The sequence below is a fragment of the Molossus molossus genome, unplaced genomic scaffold (assembly GCF_014108415.1).
Source record: "Molossus molossus isolate mMolMol1 unplaced genomic scaffold, mMolMol1.p scaffold_m16_p_9, whole genome shotgun sequence".
NCBI lineage: Eukaryota > Metazoa > Chordata > Mammalia > Chiroptera > Molossidae > Molossus > Molossus molossus.
The window spans coordinates 34,406,452-34,422,947 of NW_023425403.1; positions in this window are offsets into that span (position 1 = coordinate 34,406,452).

Genomic DNA, 16,496 nt, shown 5'->3' on the forward strand with positions numbered 1-16,496 from the left:
CACACACACACGCACAGAAAGAGAGATAACATATTATAATATTGAAATAAAAAAAGAAAATCGCCCCATTGTTGTCTTTTATCATTCAAGAGAGACGCGTGCAAATTGGGACTGTAGCAGTTGCTGCACATAACTTCTTCATTTGGAATAGTATGTCACTTCTTTCATTACAAGATGCCAAACTACAAGATCTGTGGGATGAAATATCAGCAAACAAGTTCTTCTTTGGGGGGTTATGACACTGGGGAGAAGATAGTCACCGAGTGAGCAAGAGTTTTATGAGTCTGTCAATTGACTGACTGGCAGGTCTCTGTAAAACGAGCCTTGTGGGATTTGATACTTGAATTTTAATTAAACCAAAATTATTCATTGTTCAGTTCTAAATCCCTAAAGAGAAATTGAAAATCTTGCAAAGGACTCCCAACAGTAATTACATGTTCTGCTGAAATTAAATTGACTCGCACTACCCAGATAGATCTGACGAATGAAGAGCTATGTCATGGCAGAGATAGACGAAAGGCAAAAATCTACTAAAAAATGAAACAATGGCCAAGATTCTGCATTGCATGCTCTAATACAACAGAAGAAAAAGAAGTGCATTTTTTTTTATGTGGGCCACCTAAGTATGTTTATAGTAAATGGTCTATTTTATTTTGTATTTCTCTTTATCTTCTACTAAACAATGTGATTTTCAATCAAAAAATGTCTCTGAAAAACATGATTCTAGATCAGTATTTGTTGTTGAGTACTATATTAATCTTCAAAATAATATTAAAAATATTATTCTTAAATAATACAAGTAATACATTGTTACAAGTAACAATGACTCTCAGTTGATGTTTTCTACAAATTTCCCATGTATTTATGAATTTATTAACCCTAATATTATTCTCCAGGTAAAAAGATGACATTGTTGATTGTCATCTGTTAAAATGTTACTCAGAGTGTATTTTTTCTCATGGTTGTAATTAACTGAACTTATTAATTCTCTGTCTTGCTTAAACTTTTCCTAGACCTCTTACCATTAAGGCCATAAATTAGCTTATTAGTCTCACAGGTACAGAGCTACCCTACAGTAAAGAATGTAAGCTCATAGACTGATGAGCAGTCTTCTTTTATGAACTCCACTCTGCATTTTTTCAGTAAAGGGCCACGCCTTATTTTATCATTCTTTTCACCTGTGCCATCTTCCTCTGCACATTTCACAGTGCCTGTTGTAAATTTTCATTCTTCTCATGCCCTGCTTCCTACCCACGTCCTGGGAGAGGCCCCGCGTGAAATAGAAAAAGTGGAAAAGCAGGCAAAGTCATATTCCTTGGAGGCGGTTGCAGGAAAATGTATGCAAGGACAGCAGACAGGCTGTTTCTAGTCAGTTTCTAGGTGACTTTGGGGAAACCTCTGTGTTGCTGGTGCTGGGAGCTGATGTTCATGTCCTTCACTTCCAGAGTCTTTCTTTCCATGAATCTATTCTAACTTCCTGGGTAAACATGTTTAATATTTTAGGTGCATAACACAGCTCCTTTTTTCCCTCATTAAGCCATAATAAAATATAAATTTCTTATATTTATTTTAAAAGGCAAATACAACCTGTATAGATTGTAGCCATGTGGTAAATTTAAGAAGTTGTCTGAGAGTGATTCTAAAGTGACAATGCACGTTTTGACAATTTTTCCAATGAGTTCCTACAAAAGTACAGGTAATTCTCATACACATGATTAGTATCAGGTCTACAAAATGATGAGAAGCTAATCGTTTCCTTTATAAATATCACAAAATCCAATATTTATAAAAGCTCAAATAATTCAAAATGTTTATGAAACATGAGAGTCTGGTTGATAACTATAAACCTAAGAGTGGTTTTTCAGTCCTGACAGTACACAATGACATTGGCTTTACCTGGAAGCTTACAGAGGAAAGCTGCCCCCCCCCCCCCCAAACACACACACACCAGGCTTGGTGCACAGCCAATACACTGCAGTCTCGAAAGGGAGCTGCAGTCAAGGACTCAGGCGCTCTGGCTGGCCATGCTCTTGGGTAGATCTGCATTCCTAGCCCAGGTGCCTCCATGTCCATCTGGGAGTCTTTATGAGTGGTAGGGGGCACCTCTGAAGAGATTCCATATCAGGAGTTGAGGAGGGACCTTGAAAACACTCTTCTCCACTCTGATTCAGTACTCAGTTCTTTTCCACGCCTAACCCATCGCCATGTTTCTCACCCAGGCTCCTGGATCCATAAGACTGCAGGAGCCTTTTGTTAGGGGTTCCCTCAGCAGTGAGGTTACCCCTGGATGTGCTGATCCACCTGCCCCTTGTCCAGTCCAGTAGCATTTCAAAAGGGATTGAAAGCTGCTACATGCCAAAAGCTGAGATTACCACAATTTAAAGTCCAAGCCTTTTCCTGGAAGTTGAAATCTTTCAATAAACTCCAGAATTCCAAAATGATTATATCAGACAATTCTGCCAGTGAAATTGTTATCAGGAAGGCAGATGGATACCTGGCACTTCCCACTCCGCCATTTCCCCCTCTCATTCTCATTCTAATTTCCTTTTTGGTGAAGTATATGTTCAAATATTTTTTTTTCCAAATATCTTAAAGTTGGGCTGTTTGCTTGTTTTCTTTTAAGTTTATTTTTCTGAATTAATGTTCTTTACTAGATGTGTATACTACAAGTCATGATTCCCAGGCATTAGCTTGTCCTTTTATCTTCATAACAGTATCTTTTGAAAATACTTATTATTTTAGTTAGTCCTCACCCAAGGATATTTTTTCGATTGATTTTTAGAGAAAGTGGAAGGGAGTGGGGAGGACAAAGGGGGGGAGGGAGAGAGAGAGACAGAGAGAGAGAGAGAGATTGATTGATTGCCCCCCACATGATATCCTACCTACAACCCAGCTATGTGCCCTTGACTGGGAATCAAACCTGAGACCCTGGTGAGCAGGCAGACGATCTAACCACTGACCCATGTGGCCGGGGCTGAAAATACATTTTTAACTTTGATAAAACCAATTTATCGTCTTTTATTTTAGTTTGCATATTTTGTGTCCTAAGAAGTCTTTGCCTAATAAATGGTAAAACAAATTTCTCCTGTGTTTTATCCCAGATATTACGTAGCATTAAATTACACTGTTTTTTGTTGTTGTTGAAAGTATTATTGATGTCCCCTCATTTTTCCCCTATTGCCCCCCTCCTCCTCACTCCTACCATGCTCTTGCTTTCCCCAAACTATTGCCTGTGTACATCGGTTGTGCATATATGCATTTAAGTTCTTTGGTTTATTTCTTCCCAACTTCCAGCTCCCATCCCTCTGAGATTGGTCAGTCTGTTCCCTACATTATACTTTTAAGTTTGTGATCTATTTTGCATTATGTACATATATGATGAGGTGTGTTTGGAGTAAATCTCTGTGTGTGTGTGTGTGTGTGGCATATAGCTATCCAAACTTGTCAGCAACATTAATTAAAAAGATTATGCTTTCTTCATTGAATTACCTATGCATGAGTCAGCCCCTTTCTTAACTCTGTATTCTAGTTCATTATCTATATATATATATATATACTTTGCTTATACCATACCACCCTTATTTCTATAGCTTAATAATAAATTTGGAAATCACATGGAGTAAGTACTCTAAATTCTTCTCTTCAAAATTGCTTTAATTCTTCTTCTACTTTACCTTTTAATATAAATTTTAGAAGTAGCTTCTTGATTTCTGTAATAAAAGGCTGCTAGGATTTTAATTGAGTTTGTATTGAGACCATAAATAAATTTAATATCTTAACAATATTGTATCTTTCACTTCATCTATTTAGATTTTCTTTGATTTCCCTGATCAATGTTTGGTCATTTCAGCACAAAATTTTTCTCATATGTTAGCTTTTCCCCTAAATATTTAAGTATTCACACTACTGTAAATCATATTTTAATTTACTTTCCAATTCATCATTGTTATAATATAGGCATATAAGTTATCTGCATATAGATGCATATCTGTATCTATATTCAAATCTATCATCTGTATATACACTAAACTCAATACTTAGTTATAGTGCATTTTAAATAATTTTTTAGATATTTTATGTAGACAACAATGTCATATGCAAATAAAGAATACTTCATTGTTCTTTCCAATCTGTGTACATTTTGTTTCTGGTTCCTGTCTTATTGCATGAAAATTGCCAGTATCATGCTTAATAAGAGTAGTGAAAAGAAACATCTGTCTTGTTCCAGATGTTAGTGAAACTATTGTCTTTCACCATTCTGTTATGCTGTTAACCAGATTAAGAAATATATATTTTTTATGCTGAGAGTTTTTATCATGAATAAATAGTGAATTTTCTCAAATGCTTTTTCTGTATCTAGAAAATTAATCCTATAACTTTTCTCCTTTATTTTTTTTTTATATGGTATATTACCTTGATTGATTTTCAGTGTTCAAATGTTGATTCAATCTTGTTTATCCTGGGTAAATCCCACTGGGTCATAATTTTTTTTTTTTCTGTTCTGTTTTGTTCTTTTGTATTGTTTGCTTTAATTCTCATGTTTTGAGGAATGTGGCATCTATGTTTGTAAGGGCTGTAAGTTCATAGTTTATTTCCTGAAAATGTCTTTATTGGCTTGACGATCAGGGCGATCTTGGTGTGACAACGTGGGTTTGAAAGCATTCCCACTTCTGCTTTAAAAAAGGTTTTCGTTTGTTCGTTTTTGTAGCGTTGGTATTATTTCTTTTTTAAATGTTTCATAGAATTTCTTAATGAATTTACCTTGCTTGTACTTTTCACTGTTGAATTTTTAAATAACGGATTTAATTTTATTTTAATAGATATGGGCCTAGTCAGTTGCCTCTTGCTGTTTTATATTACCTTTTATATTACCCTTTCTTATATTACCCTTTATGTATCTAAGATATGTAGCAATATATCAAAACTGAAAACTGGCAACTTTATGGTAGCCTTTTAATTTCACATGACTTCGTCAATGCTGAAACAAGGTCTCCACATTTCCAGATAATTTCAATTTCCTCAATTACAGCTACTTGTTATTACCCTGAATTTGGCCAATTCACTATTTTCTCATATTTTGATCAGGTGTATATAACTTATATAAGGCAATTTTTTATTTAACCTCTTTAATAAAATTATTTCAACTCAGGATAACTTTAAAGGAGATAAAAAAAAAATCAAGATAACTGAAATTGAATTTCACCAAAAGGTAAAGAAAAAAAAAATGGACGTATGACTGGAGTTATGAATAAAAGTTTATTAAATGCAACACTCAATTTTACTGAGTATATACCACAATGGATTCAATGATAAACTGTGAACAGCATCTAGTCCTTGTTTCAAAGTGAACATGGTCTGGACATGAGAAAACCAAAGTATAAATAAATATATGTCATTCTGTAAAATTGGTATTTAGAACAGAGGTGTGACCTAGGTTCAAACTGAGAAAAAGAATGATAGCAGAAGGGTAACTTTACCAGAGGCTCGAGGGAAAATTTATTTCGTATAATTATATGCAGACCATCTCACCTTTGATATCACTATTTATTAGCATTAGAGCAATGTCTTTAAATATATATATATATATAATGTTTTAAAGAAATATTTTAGAAATTTAGGGATTTTTAAATATTCATGAGCAACACTATATTTCCTAATTGGCCTTATAGTTATCCCGGGGTCGTGTGAACATTCTGGCCAAGCAAGAGGGATGTGACAGGTGCTCGGTGTAGCTTAGCTCTCTGACTCTCTCTGTTCCTGAAACCACTCCAGAGACCACAGCATCAAAAACTGGAGGAAACCTGAATATTTAATTACTATATGCTTAGGAGAGGTACTTCTTTGGAAAATCTCAAAACCTTTATTGTTTTTAAGTGAGCAAGAACTTGGTTTTGATGTGCTAAGCCGCGGAACTCCGGTGGAATGTTACCACAGTAAAGGATAATCTAACCCGACAAATGCAGAGATGGTAGAGCTCACTTTCTTTTCTCTAAAACGTGCTTGTATTGCTGACAGCTATAATGCAATACCTTTTGCGGTATTTATGAATGATTATAAATCCTTTCCTCCTCACCTCCTCAGTGTGCAATAAGAAAAGGCTTTGTGAGACTTAGTGCTTTGTGAGACTATCAAAGGAACCTCACCCCAGCCTTTAAAAGTTTATACTGCAAAAAAAAAAAAAAAAAGGATGGCAGAGGGCAGGACCAGAGGGAGGGTGAGTGTGTGCGAGAGTGAGCTAGTGTGTGCGAGAGTGAGCTAGGGTGAGAGAGTGTGAGTGGACGTGAAGGTGGACGACCAAACCCGAGCAGTGCAGACGCAGAGCAGAAGGTTCCTGTGCTGTGGACGGAGCAGCAGCTACCGGGGTGAGCGGCCCGTCAGGGGCTTCTTCCTGCACCGTGGGGAGGTCCCACCATTTCGGAAGATCCCCGGTCTCCCCTGGGAGGAGGTAGTGGGAGCGGCCAGGGCCCAGCAACCTGAGCCCACCAGTGCACCTGGCACCATCGGACCAGTGGACACTGTGTCAACACAGACCAGTGCACAGTAGTGGAGCTGCCAAGGTGCCTGCTGCAGAAGCAGCAAATGGCTAGAAGCCCGGCACCATCCCCCAGCAGCAGCCCAATCAGAGCGGAGATATACCCCCAGCATCAGAGGATGGGGAGCAGACATCCATCCCTAGGCAATAGAAACACAGACCAGCAGCTGTGAACCATCCTAAAAAACTACAGCAAAAGCTGAGCCCCAGGGGCAGCAGCACTCCCCAGCCACCAGCAGTGGTTACCTGGGGCTCCACCGGGGCCTGTGCAACACAGCTGCCCACAAGAGCAGTGCTGATCTGGGGATCCTTAGGGGCCTGTGTAACCCAGAGTCCCAAAGAGTGGTGCAGAACCAGGAACCAGAGGGTCCTGTGCGACTCAGCAGCCCACAAGAGAGGTGTGGAGTCGGGAATCCAGAGGGACCTGTGTGACCCAGTGGCCCACAAGAGCGGTGTGGAGCCAGCGTCCTAGACAGGGCTGTGTGACCCAGCTGCCCAAGGTGTGGGCAGACAATGTGGCTCCAGTAGGGCCTGAAGTGATACAGCTACAGGTGGCACTGGTGACCAGTGGAAAACACATCTTCAGAGAGGCCCATGCAATCCAGCAGCAGCACCTACCAGGACACATTAATACCAGCCCTCAGTAGTCAGTCCTCCAGGATCCACAGCAGGCAAGAGGCGACATGCAACAGAAGAGTCTGGGAGGCACAGTAGCCTTATTTGATATACAGTGAGCTGCCTAGACATCCAAACATCCCTCGCTGGGTCTAGAGCTACCAGACGGCTAAAATGGGGAGACAAAGGAATAACACCCCAAAGAAAGAAAAAGAAGAATCACTAGAAAAGGAACTACAGGAAATGAAAAAAAGCAACCTGTCAGATCAAACAGTTTGGTGAGAACTATAAGCAACTTAATAAGAATTATGAAGAGCTCACTGGAAACTACTTCAGCTTGAAAAGAGGTAGAAGCTATGCATAAAGAGGTAGAAGTTATGCATAAATATCAAGAGAAAATAAAGAATGACATAGCTGTTATGAAAAATACCTTAAAAGTGTTCAATAGTAGATTAGAAGAAGCTGAAGACCAAATCAGCGACTTAGAAGACAAGGTAGAGAAAAACACCCAAATAGAGTAGCAAATGGATAAAAAGTTTAAAAAGCAGGAGGAGAGTTTAAGGGAGCTGTGGGACAAAGCAAACATAACAACATTTGCATTATAGGGATACCGGAAGGAGAAGAATCAGAGAAAGGAACAGAGAACCTGTTTAAAGAAATAATGACAGAAAACTTCCCTAAAGTGGTAAAAGAAAAAGTCACACAAGTCCAGGAAACACAGAGAGTTCCAAGCAAGATGAACCCCAGAAGACCCACAGCTAGACACATCAAAATAAAAATGGCAAACATTAAAGACAAAGAAAGAATCTTAAAGGAAGCATGAGAGAGGCAGAAAGTTACCTACAAGGGAACTCCCATTAGACTGTCAGGTGATTTCTCAATAGAAACACTGCAGGCCAGAAGGAAGAGGCATGAATTGTACAAAGTAATGCAAGGCAAGGGTCTGAATCCAAGACTACTCTATCCAGCAAGGCTATCATTCAAAATTGAAGGAGAAATAAAGAGCTTTATGAATAAAAAAAGCTGAAGGAATTTACCACCACCAAACCAGCACTGCAAGAAATGCTAAAGGGACTGTTGGAAGAAGAAGAAGAAGAAGAAGAAGAAGAAGAAGAAGAAGAAGAAGAAGAAGAAGAAGAAGAAGAAGAAGAAGAAGAAGAAGAGGAAGAGAGAAAGAGAAGAGAAGAGAGAGAGAGACAGAGAGAGAGAGAGAGAGAGAGAGAGAGAGAGAAACAGACATAAAATTTAAATGGCAACTAATAACTATCTATCAATAATAACCTTAAATGTAAATGGCTTAAATGATCCAATCAAAAGACATAGGTTAGCTGATTGGATAAGAAAACACAACTCATATATGTGCTGTCTACAAGAGACCCATTTCACAACAAAAAACTCACACAGGATGAAAGTGAAGGGATGGAAAAAAAATTTTTCAAGCAAATGGAAATGAAAAAAAAGCTGATGTAGCAATACTCATGTCTGACAAGATAGACTTCAAAACGAGGGTCTCAATAAGAGACAGAAAAGGTCACTACATAATATTAAAAGGATCAATCCAACAAGAGTATTATAATTCTGGTAAACATATACGCACCAAATACGGGAGCACCAAAATGTATTAAAAAACTGCTGGAGGACTTCAAGTGAGAAATCAATAGCAAGACGATCATAGTAGGTGACTTTAATACACTGACACCGCTGAATAGATCTTCTAGACAAAAAATTAGCAAGGACATAGAGTCCTTACAAGACAAACTAGATCAGTTGGACTTCATTGATATTTACAGAACATCTCACCACAAAGCTGCAGAATATACATTCTTCTCAAGTGCACACAGGTCATTCTCAAAGATAGACCACATGTTAGGACACAAAGCAAGTCTCTACAAATTCAAGAAAATTGAAATCATATCAAGCATCTTCTCAGATCACAGTGGCATAAAACTAGAACTCAATTACAATAAAAACACACACAAAAATTCAAACACTTGCAGGTTAATAGCATGTTATTAAACAATGAATGGGTTACTAACAAGATCACAGAAAAAATTAAAAACTTTTTGGAAACCAATGAAAATGGTCATACACAACACAAAATCTATGGGACACAGTGAAAGCAGGCCTGAGAGGGAAGTTCATAGCACTACAGGCCTACCTCAAGAAACAAGAAAAATTTCTAATTGACTTTCTAACCCTACAACTTAAAGAACTAGAAAGTAAACAAAAAGAAAAACCCAGATCTAGTAGGAGGAAGGAAACAGTAAAGGTCAGAGCAGAAATAAATGACATAGAGACCAAAAAAACAATTCAAAAGATCAATGAAACAAAAAGCTGGTTCTTTGAAAAGATAAACAAGATTGATAGAGTTTTAGCCAGACTCACCAAGAAACAAAAAGAGAGAAACCAAATAAACAAACTCAGAAATGAAACAGAAGAAGTAACAACTGACACCACGGAAATACAAAGGATCATAGAAACATACTATGAACAATTATATACTAACAAGTTGAACAATCTAGGAGATATCGACAGATTTCTAGAAACACACAGCCTCCCAAAACTTAACCAGGAAGAAATAGAAAACTTGAACAGACCAATAACAACAAAGGAAATTTAAAATGTAATTTAAAACATCCCAGCAAACAAAAGCCCAGGCCCAGATGGCTTCATGGGGGACTTCTACTGAGTATTTAAAGAAGATCTAATACCCATTCTCCTCAAACTATTCCAGAATATACAAGACGACAGAGCACTTCCAAACTCATTTTATGAGGCCAGCATAATCCTAATTTCAAAACCAGGTAAAGACACTACATAGAAAGAAAACTGCAGGCCAATATCCCTGATGAACACAGATGCCGACATCCTTAACAAAATATTAGCAAATCGGATGCAGCAATACATCAAAAAAATTATTGATTATGACCAAGTGCGATTCATCTCAGGGATGCAAGGATGGTACAATATTTGCAAATCAATAATTGTGATACACCACATAAACAAAAGGAAAAAATAAAAATCATGTGATCATATCAATAGATGCTAAAAAAGCATTCGGCAAAACCATGAACCCATTTCTAATACAAACACTCAGCATTGTAGGAATAGAGGGATCATATCTCAACATTATAAAAGCCATATATAAAAAACCTACAGCCAACATTATACTCAATGGGCAAAAACTTAAAGCATTTCCCTTAAGAAAGGGAACAAGACAGAGATACTCACTTTTGCCACTCTCATTCAACATAGTACTAGAAGTCTTAGCCACAGCCATTAGACATAATAAAAAATAAAAGGGATCCAAATTGGAAAGGAGGAAGTGAAACTGTCATTCTTTGCAGATGACATGATATTGTACATAGAAAACCCTAAAGACTCCATCAAAAATCTACTAGAGTTAATAAATGGATTTGGCAAAGTAGCAGGATACAAAATTAACGTCAAGAAATCGACCTCATTCTTGTGCACCAATGATGAACTCACAGAAAGAGAAACTAAAAAAAACAATACCATTTACCATCACAGCAAAAAAATTAAGATACCCAGGAATAAACTTAACCAAAGAAGTAAAGGACCTCTTCACAGAAAACTACAGGTCATTGAAAAAATACATAGAGGAAGATATAAAAAATTGGAAGCACATACCTTGTTCATCGATTGGAAGAATCAACATCATCAAAATGTTCATACTACCCAAAGTAATCTATAGATTCAATGCAATTCCCATCAAAATACCAAAGACGTATTTCACAGAACTAGAACAAACACTCCAAAAGTTTATATGAAAACAAATAAAACATGGAATAGCCACAGCAATCTTGAAAAAAAAGAACAAAGTTGGAGGGATCACATTACCAGATATCAGGTTATACTACAAAGCCACTGTAATCAAAACAGCCTGGTACTGGCACAAGAACAGGCATATAGACCAGTGGAAAAGAACAGAGAACCCAGAAATTGACTCAAGACAATATGCTCAATTAGTATTTGATAAAGGTGACAAGAGCATATAGTGGAGTCAAGACAGTCTCTTCAACAAATAGTGTTGGGAAAATTGGACAGCTACTTGCAAAAAAATGAAGCTAGACCACAAACTTACACCATACACAAGAATAAATTCAAAATGAATAAAAGACTTTAATGTAACTTGTGAATCGATAAAAATTCTAGAAGAAAATGTAGGCAACAAAATTTCAGACATCATACGCAGCAGAATTTTCACTGATACTACACTTAGGGCAAAAAAAAAAAAAAAAAGGAAAAATGAACACATGGGACTCCATCAAATTAAAAAGCTTCTGCACAGCAAAAGAAACAATAATCAAAATGGAAAGGGAACCCACCATGATTGCCAATGCTGCATAAGATAAGAGATTAATTTCCAAAATATATAGAGTACTCATACAACTCAACAAAAGGAAAACATAGAACCCTATCAAAAAATGGGCAGAGGACCTAAATAGACACCACTCCAAACAGGACATACAAATGGCCAAGAGACATATGAAAAAAATGCTCAACATCACTAATCATCAGAGAGACGCAAATTAAAGCAACTATGAGGTATTACTTCACACCTGTCAGAATGGCTGCCATCAACAAATCATGAAACAACAAGCGTTGATAAGAGTGTGAAGAAAAGAGGACTCTAATGCACTGCTGGTGGGAATGCAGACTGGTACAGTCACTATGGAAAACACTACGGTGTTACCTCAAAAATTAAAAATTGGATTGCCATTTGACCCAGTGATCCCACTAGGAATATACCCTAAGAAGCCTGAAACACCAATCAGAAAGAATATATGTACCCCTATATTCATAGCAGCACTGTTTACAATCACTAAGATCTGGAAATAGCCCAAGTGTCCATCAATAAATGAGTGGATAAAAAAGCTGTGGTACATATATACAATGAAATACTGTTCAGCTGTAAGAAAGAAAGACCTCGTATCATTTGAGATGACATGGAAGGACCTGGAGAGTATTATGCTAAGCGAAACAAACCAAGCAGAGAAAGACAAATATCATATGATCTCACTTATTTGTGGAATATAATAAACTAAACAATCTGATGAACAAAATTGACCTAGAGACATAGAGGTAGGGTACAAACTGACAAACCCCAGAAGAAGAGGGTGTTGTGGGGGGGAAGAGATAAACCATAAAACTTATATACATGTATGCATAACCAATGGACATAGACAACAAGCTGGGGAAGGAGCTGGGGGGGATGGGGAGGAGGGTGTCAATGAGGAAAAAAGGAGAAACATCTGTAACAAAAACAAATTAATAAAAATAATTTTAAAAATAATAAAATAAAAATTAAATGAAGAGAAAAAATAAATAAAAGTTTGGTACCGTAAAGAATATAAAATGCAGCCCACTACTTAATGGTTTGCTCCTTCTATAGCAAAGTAAATCATTTTTCTTTGCTGCCGTCTGATACATTTACTAGGGATTTCTTTCACATTTCAAAATTAATATTGTCACAGAACCATCTGAAGAAATCTGGTTTCTCTTGTTTTTTAATTTTTAATTTTTATTTTAATTAAACTTAACAAGTATCCTATTTCATTGATCCTAAAACACCCCTTTTCCACATTTTGGAATCTCTGAACTTGAGATGCATGGAACAATCAGTATGTTTTACACTTCTTCTCCTTCTTTGTGATACATAAAATAATAGTATGCCTTAAACTGATGATGTTCATATTAACTTAAATACAAAATTCTGCAATTTTTTTTATAATTAAGGACTACTCAGTTTAACTTTTATTTTTAAAAATTATTAAGAATTAATTTAAAATATGAAATATTTATAAATATTTAGGTGAATACAACCAGTTTAATGGTAAATTAAAAAGTGGGTAATTTAATTCTCAAATTCTACACAATTGTTATAAAGCAACACTAAATGAAGATCACAAGACCTAGAGATAATGCAAAATATCATACCAAATAATTATGGAAGTCCAATCATGATTCCAGCTTCTTGCACATCATTTTTGTAGCTGTGTTTTCCCTCCTAAAGCTCCAGTATGTTTCTTTGGGCTGCTTCCCCATTTGATTCATTCCTAGATAAACCACCTCGATTACCTTGTACTCTGTCAATGTAATATCTCTCTTTGAAGTATATTTTATATTTTATACAGTAGACCACTACATACCTTTTAGATATTTTATTTCAGAGATTAAATTAGCAAAACATTGCTAACAAAATAAAATACAGCAAAGATTGAGCACAATTATAAAAAATAAAATAAGATAAAATAAAATAAAATAAATAGGCACTAGAAACAAATCCCAGTAAAGTGTTTTTTAAGAACACATTTCCCCCCCCACCCCACCCCCCCGGCCAGTTTGGCTCAGCGGTTAGAGTTTTGGCCTGTGGTCCAGAGAGACCAGGGTTCGGTTCCGGGTAATGGCATGTACCTTGGTTGCAGTTTGTCCCCATCTACAGGTGGCAGCCACTTGATGTGTCCCTTTTATGTCGATGTTTTTCATTCTCTCCCTCCCACTCTATCTGAACAAAAAACAAAAAAATGTCCCCGGGTGAGGATTAAATAAATAAATAAATAAATTAATTAATAAATAAAACATCTTTTTCCTGTTATTCCAAAGGTGAACACTTTGAACTAAACTAATAATAATTTTTTATATCAGTTAATGGGAGACAAGATTCTGAACTAATCTCTGCTTTTGTGGTGTGAGAAATTTTATATGGCAAGTATGTTAATAGTATTTTAACAAAGTTTACTGGGGATGGGTGCTTTTTTTAGTGTGGTGGTGGGAGGTGGGGAGACATGCTTTTTTGTTGTTCATCCTCACCCAAGGATATTTTTCCATTGATTTTTAGATAGAGTGGAAGTGAGGGAGGGAGGGAGAGAGAGAGATCAATGTGAGAAAGACACATCATTGATTGCCTTCTGCATGACGGCCGGAGATTGAACCTGCAACCCAGGTACATGCCTTTGATCAGGAATTAAACCCAAGACCCTTGGGTCCAAGGGCCATTGCTCTAACTGCTCAAACTGGCCAGGGCAATGGCAAATATGTTTAAAGAAAATAAACATGTTGATTTTATTTTTACATTAAACCATTCAGTTGCGGATCTATTTGAGATGCAGGCTTTTCACACAGCTCTGAATTTCACAAGTGTGTGCCAACACGATTGATGGATTTTTATATTTTTGAAAGACATTAGTATATATCTTAGCATAGATATCAATACATTTAATATTTTAATCCTTATTTACTATAATTATAATCTAAAATAAAAATTGTAGTAAAAGTTATAAAAGTTATTTGAATTTTTTCATCTGGTTTCTTGTTACAATAAAAAAATAAGCTGATTGTTATTATTCTGTCTTTCATACATTATCTAGCTACTGAGAAAGATTTTATGGCATAAAGAAGAAACATGGTACTGAGATTCAGGAAATCTGGGTTCTGATGCTGATTTTATCCCTGTAACTAAGAGCAGATGTAGACTAAATAGAATCTTTATTTTACAAATAAGAAAGTTGTTTCAGAAGCTTTTAGTATTTACAAGCTATGCATATCTTTAATCATGAGATAACTTATGCTTCAATGCTGTTCAAATATTCATGAATTTCTGTGCTAATAATTATACATGAGATAGGATGGGATTGAATGGGTTAGGTTTGTGAAAAATATTGTCGGCTGGTATGTGAATCTGCTCTGAACCACATCAGGAAACACCTTGTAGAAATAACCCTTATTGGTCATCTACAGAGCGTTACAGACATGGAAAGCTTGTTTTGCATAATATCAAGTATACCAAAACTTCTCCTTGTCTTTTACATATTTTAAGTGCAGAATCCAGTGACTCTCTCCGTTTTTATTTGCAAAACTAGAAAGACGAATACATGTGAGAAATCCAGTTTCCACTCCCACGATGTAATCCTTAAATTGAATGATTTAACTAAATGACTCGTCACTATTCATTTTCTCATATTCCCATAAAATTTTTGTGGATGACAAGAAAAGACACTAACTCCACTCCTCAAGTGGTCTGTCACTTGATTTGCCATGATTGAACTCAGGCTTACCTCTCCAGTTCACCTTTTGCCATTCAGCACTATACACTGTAAACTAGCCATACGCAATGTGTACAGTTCCAAAACATGTCAATTTTATCTGAGTTTATGCAAATATACTTCCCTTTACTTGGAAAGTTCGTCTTCTTGCTTATTACCTAGAAAAATTGTCCCATGTTCCGGGCTCTTCCTTCAAAGAGTTTTCCATGAACCTCCAAATATGCTCCCTCAGTCCTATGTACTTTCCCCCACATGGCACTGACACGGGCTTCTCATGGGTCTTATCCACACTGCAAAGCCTGACCATAGTGCAGGGAAGTCAGTTCTCTGTGTGGAGTGAGAGTTCAGTGACTGTTGTTGTTAAATCCACGTGTAGATGAATATTGTTCCTGTGCTGGAAGGCACCAGTGATCTGCAGTGTCTCTCATTAGACCGACATTGTTTTGACAGGAAGGATCAGGTTCCAGGAGAGCAGACCTTTATTCCATGGTTTCACATTCTAATGGGCAAAGCAGATTTGTGACGTGTGGGCAAACTGTAGCAACTAAAGTGAATGAGCCGTGCTCTGATAGATAATAATTAGGGAGAGGGCCGTCAGAGAGAGATCCTCTGGGATGGCGGTAAGAATCGGCAAAGGCCAAATACAAAGGCTCCAAGATGACAAAGGGAACGGAGCTCCATACTCTCCAGACTCAACTACAGCAGATTTTTTTTTTAAGATTTAAATTGCTACCTTCCAAATGTGAAAATACATCAAACAAAAGCATATTACTATTACCTCCAAAATAAAATTATATAAATATAACTTTATAGCAAAATGGAGACATATATTCTGGAACATAACGTGTCGGTTTTAGAACTGTAATTTGGCTATTTTAATAAAAATTTAAGTAATAGTTTCTAAGGTTAAAATAACTACTTTTCCTAAGTTCGAAAGCAAAACCTTAACAGACACGTGAGTTCTGAATTTATGATATCTATTTTCTTAGACAAGAAGAATATGTATGCTTGCATTAAAAAACGTGGCATCCTGAACTGAAGTATTTTGAATGAATCTTTGTTTCTGGTCAGGAAAATACAATTTGCAGATTTAACTTTCGGAGGAAAAATGTTATTATATTAAAAGCATATAAAATGATGAGAATGAAAAACCTTGAATTTATTCTTTTAAATTTTCTACATGGCAACTGTTGCATAGTAAGAAAATGATAAGAGAAAGCTTAAGAAGGAAAACACAAGCCAGTTTTAAAATAAATCCAGTGGCATTAAAAAGTGAAAACAAA